The sequence below is a fragment of the Tupaia chinensis genome, unplaced genomic scaffold (assembly GCF_000334495.1).
Source record: "Tupaia chinensis unplaced genomic scaffold, TupChi_1.0 Scaffold138584_1, whole genome shotgun sequence".
Classification (NCBI taxonomy): domain Eukaryota; kingdom Metazoa; phylum Chordata; class Mammalia; order Scandentia; family Tupaiidae; genus Tupaia; species Tupaia belangeri.
The window spans coordinates 736,007-744,689 of record NW_006198478.1 but is presented as its reverse complement, the minus strand read 5'-3'; the positions used below and the strand labels follow the sequence as shown (position 1 = coordinate 744,689).

The 8,683-nt window shown below is 42.4% G+C and overlaps 1 pseudogene; it reads left to right on the top strand.

The window, feature by feature from the left end:
- The first annotated feature begins 8,016 nt into the window (after positions 1-8,016).
- On the top strand, positions 8,017-8,393 carry LOC102471358 (28S ribosomal protein S14, mitochondrial pseudogene; annotated as a pseudogene).
- The last annotated feature ends 290 nt before the right edge of the window (positions 8,394-8,683 follow it).

The window sequence follows — 8,683 nt, the reverse complement described above, 5'->3', positions numbered from 1 at the left end:
TGACTGACATGCATGGCATTCCCTTTTGAAAAAGCAATGTAATACACTGTAGAGTTATATGCAATCCAATGTAATATAAACAAGATTATGATGATAATAAAAAATAAATTTAAAAAATTATAGCTGGTATTGTCTCAAGTCCTGTGAATCACTGAACATGTGAGTGGTTGTGGGACCTCAGAAACATGCATTCATCTTTTATGCATTCATATTTAACATTTACAAATTAGTTCGCTTTGGGGCTTTTTTTTGAAACAGTATATAGTTGGGTTTTGTGAGCCAGATTTAAATATTTTTTTATTAATACGTGACATAAGCCCATTCCTATTTATTGTTATGATCTTAATTCTATCATTTATTTCATAATTATGTATATTATATTTGATCTGTGTTTCTTTTTGAGCTGCTTCTCATTTGCTCTTTAAAACATTTGGGGGAAATATAGTTTTCTGATGTTCAGTAATAAATTATCACAAATTAAAAAAAAAGATAACTGTAAAGTTAATGGTATGTTATTTTGTTTCCAAATATTTGAAAATTCTCTAGGGGGGACCAGCAGTTGGTGTAATGGCTATGTCACTGGACTCCCATGTAGTCGACCACGGTTCGAGTCCTGGACCCGGCGGCTTAAACTCACGCCTGGGACGTGTGCGTGCGTGCCCAAGATCCCAAGAGGAGGATGGAGGAGAAGGGATTGCGGCGTGGCCATCCCCACTGGGGGGGTGATTTCTCGCTTTCTATCTCTCTGTCTCTCTCTGTCTTTCTGGTGAGCGCATGTGCCCTATAGCGAAAACCTCTCTCCCCCCCAAAAAATAATTTTTTTTCTAGGGATCTTTCCATTATTGATTCTATTCAAATCGCCAAAGAGCATGTGTACTTAAGAGACAGAGAGAGAGAGAGAGAGAGAGCAGGGTCCAATGGGACACGATCTTACCTTCAGCTTTTTTCCTCCATTTCTCCATCACATCAGGATATGAGGTATGCACACCCATGCATCTAGTGTGGTTTACACATGCACCTGGTGTGGTTTTAAAGCCACCGGGGCCTGGATGTGAGTTGTGGTTGGCTATGTGGGATCCAGCTCCCTATGTACAAGACTTAACAGCTGTGCTATGGGCTGGTCCTGCTTTCTGATTTCTGATCAGAGAACATATTGGGTCGCCAGAAAAGTCATGACATATTTTTCTGTTTTTCTCTGCAAAAATGCGTCATGACTTTTCTAAGGACCCAATACTCTGTATGACTGGAATACTTGGTGGGGGGTTATTTATTTATCTATTTGTTTTTCTTTATTTAGGATACAGCACATGTGCTCACATGAGAGAGAGAGAGAGAGATGATGAGCACCTTGGGGTGACGCCACAGCCTCCTTTCTCCAGTCCTCCAGTCTGTCAGAGAGTGGGCACTTATGTGCATACCTGGCATGTTTCAGGCTGACCAGGCCCATTTGGGGCCACAGTCACCATGGGACCTGCCTTCTCTTGAGCAGTGTGTTTCCACTGCAACACAGAGTCAGTCCTACTTGTGACTTTGAGACTTGGTGTATGGCCCAAAATATGATCTATCTTGGGGAAAGTTCCACATCCACTTGAAAAGAATCCTCAGTTTTGTTAACTAGAGTAAGTCAATTAAGTTGAATTAGTTAATAGTATTATTCAATTCAGGCCATCAGGTGGCATGGTGGTTAAGGGTGCTAGACTCCCACATGGTTCAAGTCCCAGAACTGGCAGTTTGATTTCTCACTTCCCCTCTCTCTCTCACTCTGTCCCTCTCTGGTCAAATTAAAATACCAGCAGTTGGCATAATGGCTATGTCGCTGGACTCCCATGTAGTTGACCAGAGTTCGAGTCCCGAACCTGATGACTTAAACTCACACCGGGTGCATGTGCGTGCATGCCCAAAATCCTGAGAGGAAAATGGAGGAGAAGGGATTGCTGCGTGACTATCCCCCCTGGAAGGTGATTTCTCGCTTTCTGTCTCTCTGTCTCTCTCTGTCTTTCTGTTGAAATTCTGGAAGATAACATTGAACTCCAGACTTACTCCTACCATTAAATTAACCATTTTCTTAGTTGTTTTTTAACTCTTTTTTTTTTCCATGTGTCTGTATTTAGTTTTCATCATATAGCACTCCCTTCAGAACTTCTTGGAGAGCTGATCTGGCGTTGGTAAATTTTTTCAGGTTTTATATATCTGAGAATGTTCTTGTCTTTTCTTCCCATGTGAAGGATAATCTTGCTGGGTACAGTATTCTTGGTTGAAACTGTTTTTCCCTTAACACTTTGAATATATTTTCCCATTCTTTCTTTACTCACATTGTTTCTGATGAGAGGTCCGTTGTTAGCCTGATGAAATATCCTTTGTAGGTAATTTGCCATTTCTCTCTTAGTATCTCATCTTTGTCTGTGGTTTTGGTCAGTCTGACTATAATGTGTTTTGGAGAAGATCTTCTTAGGTTGATACTATTTGGGGTCCTTTGTATTTCCTGGGACTGAATCTTTGAATGCCTCTCTAGGTTTGGAAAGTTTTCTCCCAGGATTTCATGGAATAGATTATCAATGTCCTTATCAGTATCTTCACCTTCTGAGATATCGATTATTTGGATGTTTGGACATTTTATGGTATCTAGTTTTTCTGGTATTTTATTCTCTTTTTGGGGGGCTATTTCCTCACTCTTCATGGTGGATTTTTCTAATACAGGGATTCTGTCTTCTACATCTGAGATTTAATTTGCTGTGTGATCTAGTCTGCTTTTAATACTTTTGAGGGAGGTTTTGGCTTCCTGTATTATAGCCTTCATCTCTAAAAGTTCCATTTGATTCTTTATAATGGTGTGTGTTTCCTCTTTCAGATCTTGCAAGAACTTCCTCACCTCCTGGAACTTGTCGGTTCTTTTCTCCTGTGTCTTCTGGAGCTCATTGTCTCTTTTCTCTTGCATCTCTGTTAGCTTTATCACTATCTATATTCTGAATTCTTTATCTGACATCTCTGTGAGTTCCATTGTGTTGTCTGTGGATGAAGAGGAGTCATTCTTTTCCCTTGGAGAGGGATTTTTCTTGCTTTCCCGTATTTTTTTCCCTTGGAGGAGAGGGATTTTTCTTGCTTTCTCGTATTTTTGGGGCCTCTGCGGTGATTTCTGGTCATCTGATGGGTTGTGTGTTTCTCCCTAATTCTTGAAGTTCGATCTGAGTGTCCAGAGGTGTGCAGGAGGAGGTGACCTGCAATCTCTTTTCCGTTCCGTTTTTCACCCTTGTGTGTCAGTGGGAATTGATGAATATTCTGACCCAAATAATATTCAGATGTTTGGATCCTGCTCACTTGGACCTGTCTAGACACTCAGTGTGTGGAGGCTGAGCAGCCAAAGAATGAAGTTTATTAAAAGAAAAAGGAAAATAAAACAGAAGAAAAGGAAAGAAAAATTAATTAAAAAGAAAAGAGAAAGAAAAGACAATTACAATTTTTGTATTTTATTTATTTATTTATTTTACCTTTTTTGGGAGGAGGGGAGAGGTTTATGCTATAGGGTACATGTGCTCAGCAGAAAGAGAGAGACAGAGAGACAGAAAGCGAGAAATCACATCCCTCATCCCCTTTACTATTCTTTCTCCCTTTTCTCTTCCAGGACTTCTTAAGAAATTCAAACACTAATTCTTCACCTTCTTGCAGTTTTGCCTTCTGGTTTAAGTTTAGTTCCTGCCTACATTCCTTGTTTAAGTTTAGTTTCTGCCTTTTGGTCTCATCTCTTATTTAGGTCACAATTTGGAGGTCCACCATCAAGGGGTCGCATCCAGAGAGGACCTTCTTCTTAGAGATAACATGGTGGAGGGCTTCACATGTCAACGAGCAAGAGCTTGAGTTGAACTGAATGCATCTGTGTCCATTTATCTCTGTCCTGTTCTCATTCTCACTCCTTATAAACCCACCAGCAGGAGCCAGAAATAGTGTAACAGTTATGTCATAGGAGCCCCCACATGGCTGACTGTGGTTCAAGTCCCAGACGCAGTGACTTGGAACTCAAGCCGGGCAGGTGTGCGTGTGTGCCCAAGATCCCTGGAAGGGAGTGGAGGAGAAGAGATTGTAGCATGGCTATCCCCTCTCGGGGGTAGATTTCTCACTTTTTCTCACCGTCTCTTTCTCTGTCTCTCTCTCCCTCTCTAATGAGTGCATGTGCCCTAAGGCAAAAACCTCTTAAAAATAAATAAAATAGGGGCCGGCAGGTGGTGTGGTGGTTAAGAGCACTGGACTCCCATATGACCCACCGCAGTTTGAGTCCTGGACCTGGCAGCTTTCTCTCTCTCTCTCTCTGTCTCTCTCCCTCTCCCTCTCTCTCTGTCTCTCTCTCCAACACACACTCTGACTCTCTCTGGTTAAATTAAAATAAAGAAAGAAAGATAAATAAAATAATTCTTTAAAAATAAATAAATGAACCTACCAGGAATCAATCATGGGAGTCCTTTCCTGATAACCTGAGTCTTAATCTCCTTCCAGGGTACTACCATAATCAGATTAAGTTTTCGTTTTCATAGTTTTAATTTTGTTACAACCCAATACATGCCTTTTGGGGCATCCACTGCAATCTACAACTAATGCTATTGTAGTTAACAGTCCTTCCTAACCCCGTATGTACATGCCATACCCCATCAAAAGCTGAAATCCACTTTCCCGCCCTTGCATGTGTGCTGGCTTTGTGATGAAAAGAATGCAGCCCAAGTGACACTGGTGAGCCCCAGAGGCTAGCACTGAGAAGCCTGAAAGCTTTCCTTTCTCTCTCTGACCGCTGAATCACCATGTGGAAAAAATAGTCTGGTTATACTGCTAAACAAAGCCCTTGAGGAGAGTCTAGCCAGCCTCTAGCAGTTCCAGCCACTTGAGCCGAAGTACGTGAGTGAGGCCATATACCACCATCCAGCTGCGGCCAAGACCAAATAACGGCAGCCATCTGAGTAATTCTAGTAAGAGCGGTCGTGGAGACATCCAGCCGAGCCAAGATCGCAGATACCGGAACCAACATCTGGTTGTCTTACGACAGGGTAAAATTTAGAGTGATTTGTTTAAATTTTAGAGTGATTTGTTAAGCAGCAGGAAATAAGAGAACTATTTATTACAGGAATTATCACAAGTTCTATTTGTTTATTTATAAGAAGTTTTTGCCATAGGGTACATGCACTCTCTGCTTGTCAGGGAGAGAGAGAGACAGAGACAGTGAGAGGGAAAGTGAGAAATCACCCCCCTCAGAGGGAATGACCACGCCACAATCTCTTCTTTTCCTGAGATCTTGAGCATGCATGCACGTGCACAGGGACTGATTTTCAAGCAGCTGGGTCCTGAGCTAGAACTGCAGTGGGCCATGTGGGAGTCCAGCAATGTAATCACTACGCCACCTGCTGGCCCCCACCAAGTATTACCTTATTAAATTCAATCTTATAAACAGTCAAAAGAGGCAAGTACTATTCTTATTCACATTTTTTTTTGAGAGGTTTTCGCTATAGGGCGCGTGTGCTCGCCAGACAGACAGAGAGAGACATAGAGACAGAAAGCGAGAAATCACCCCCCAGGGGGGATGGTCATGCCGCAATCCCTTCTCCTCCATTCTCCTCTCAGGATCTTGGGCACGCACGCACACGCGCCTGGGGTGAGTTTTAAGCCACCGGGTCCAGGATGCGAACCGCAGTCGACTACGTGGGAGTCCAACGACATAGCCATTACGCTAACTGCTGGTTCCCTTATTCACATTTTTTTAAAGAATTTTTTTATTAGGGACCAGCAGTTGGTGTAATGGCTATGTTGCTGGACTCCCATGTAGTTGATCATGGTTCAAGTACCGAACCAGGTGGCTTAAACTCACACCGAGAGTGTGTGCATGAGTGACCAAGATCCCAAGAGGAGAATGAAGGAGGAGGAATTGCGGAGTGGCCATCCCCCACTGGGGGACGTGATTTCTCGCTTTCTCTCTCTCTGTCTCTTTCTGTCTTTCTGGTGAGTCCACATGCCCTATAGCAAAAACCTCTCAAAAATTATTTATTTGACTTTATTTATTTTAATTTGACCAGAGAGGGACAGAATGAGAGAGTGGGGTATGGGAGGCAGTGAGAAAGAAAGCTGCCAGGTCTGGGACTCGAACCATGGTTGGCCATGTAGGAGTCCAGCACCCTTAACCACTAAGTCACCTGCTGGCCCCATTATTCACATTTTATAGGTGAAGAAAATGAGTATTAGAGAAGTTAATACATTTTCTAGATGTTACTTAGATGGCAAATTGTTAAGCAGAGATTTGAAAACCAGCTGTCTGATTTCAAAGTTGCACTGCCCACCTTAAGACTCCTCTCTCTCTCTAAGTTTTTGCTATAGGGCACATGTGCTCACAAGAGAGAAAGAGAGTATTTTTATTCCAGGGTTTCTTTATTGTTTTTCTGTCTAAATAGTCTGTGCAATGTTGAATAGAATGTTGAAGACCCAAATATTATTATAGTGGTGTCTCTCTTTAAAGCTAGTAATATTTACTTTATATATTAATATTTGGGTACTGCACAGTTTGGTGCATATGTATTTATGATTGTTATATCCTCTCACCGAATTGACTCCTTTATCATTGTATCATGACCTTCTTCGTCTTTTTACAGTTTTTTACTTCAAGTTTTTTTTAATCTGTTACAAGCATCGCTATTCCTGATTGCCTTGTTTTCTGATTTATGGAATATCTTTTTCCCTTCACTTTCAGTCTCAGTGTGTCTTTCCAGGTATGTTGAGTTTCTTGTAGGTGGCATGTAGTTGGGCTTGCTTTTTATTTCCATTCAGTTAGTTTCTTTTCTTTTCTTTCTTTTTTTTTTTTTTTTTTGGTGCCAGAGAGCATATGTGCTTGCCAGGGACAGACAGAGATGAGAAAGCACCCTTTTCTCCCATGGAGAATGATCATGCTGCAATCTGTTCTCACCTCTCCCTCCTTTTAGTATTTTAAGCATGTGCAGAAATAAACACATACCCTGTGTGTTTCTCAAGCCATTGGGTCTGAGACTCAAGCCATATGGTTAGCCATGTGGGATCCAGCTGCCTTAACTACCAGGCAAGGAGCTGGTGTTTTGTTTTTTTTTTTTTAATTGCCAGAGAGTACATGCACTCAAAATAGAGAGACAGGGAGAAAGCACCTCTCAATAGGTCATGGCCACACCACAATCATTTCTCCATTTGTCTATCCTGTCAGGATTTTGGCATGCACACACACATGCTCAGCATGTTTTTCAAGTCACCAGGCCTGGAATTCTGTCATTGGTCATGCAGATCCAGTTCCCTTAACTACTAGGCTACTGGGCTGCTTCCCTCCTCCTTTTCGAAATTCAAATAGAGTGTATGCACATGAGAGAGAGAAGGAGAGAGAGAGAGAGGAGCATTTTTCACAGGATTCAGTCATGTCACAATCCCCTTCCTCTGGTCGTCCAGTCCACCAAGATCTGAAGCACACATGCATGTGTCCAGTGTGTTTTTTCAGGCAGACCCAGTGAAGGACTTGAACTACAGTTGGCATATGTCTCCCAGATCCACGATCTGGTATGACTGCATCACAGAGGCTGGGCCGGCCAGCCTATATCTTTATTTTATTTTATTTTTTCTTTTCTATAGGGTGCATGCACTCACCAGAGAGACAGAGGGAGACAGAGAGATAGAGAGAAATTACTCCCTCCCCCTCAAGGGGGATAGCCACACTTAAATCCCTTCTCCCCTTGGGATTTGGGGCGGGCACGCACATGAGTTTAAGCCACCAGGTCCAGGATTCTAAACTTACCTGTCTGCCTGACAGTAACAAGGGACGCCTCCTTGTACCTATGGAGTCGGTGGAGATTGAATCAGGAGTCTAAACTGCTTCTATCCAGAAATAACGCGGTACCTCCTTATCAGCAGAGGCTGAGTGATAAACATGGACTTCTACCCCATCCAGTGGTGAGAAGTTGGTGTCTTTCTTCCACTAGTAAGGTGTCAGTAGAAGTCTGCTAAAATACAAAATTTAAATAAGATCCAAAGGACGACATGGCGGCCTCCATGCTAGGCTCACTGCTGCAGACATTCCGGCAAATCGTTCCTTCATCAGCCTCAGGCCAAGTTCGAGGTTACTACCTAGACTGGAAAATGTTGCGTGATGTGAAGAGAGGAAAAATGGCCTGTGACTCGGCTGATGAGAGGCTACGGATCAACTCGCTCCGGAAGAATTTTTCCAGAAGATCTTCAGGATATGGCTGATGAAACTGCTGCCCCTCCGCAGGATGGCTGTCCTGTTAGAAGCCGAAATTGGTGTTATGACATCCAGTCCACGTGGTGTAAAGCGGAGCTGGAGGCTTAGTCGCATCGTTTTCCGTCACTGAGCAGACCACAGGCAGCTCTTCGGGGTCCAGCAAGCAACATGGTGAACTACTGAGCCTGCAAGGAGGCATGGAGAGACCTTTCTAAAAGAGAAACCCTAGTTTTTAAAGGGGCCTAGTGGAGGTATCTAGTCTGCTTGATGTTTTCAATACTTCTATTACTTTTCAATTTGAAGGGTAGAAATTTAAATGTTTCATTTGTCAGTGAATTTATCTTTTCTCTTGGATTTAATAGATTAAAGATACTGTTCTCACAGTACACACAGAGTACAATAATAAAAACTATTTTCTGTGAATAAATAGTACGATTTTAAAAATGATACTGTGTCCAAGATCCA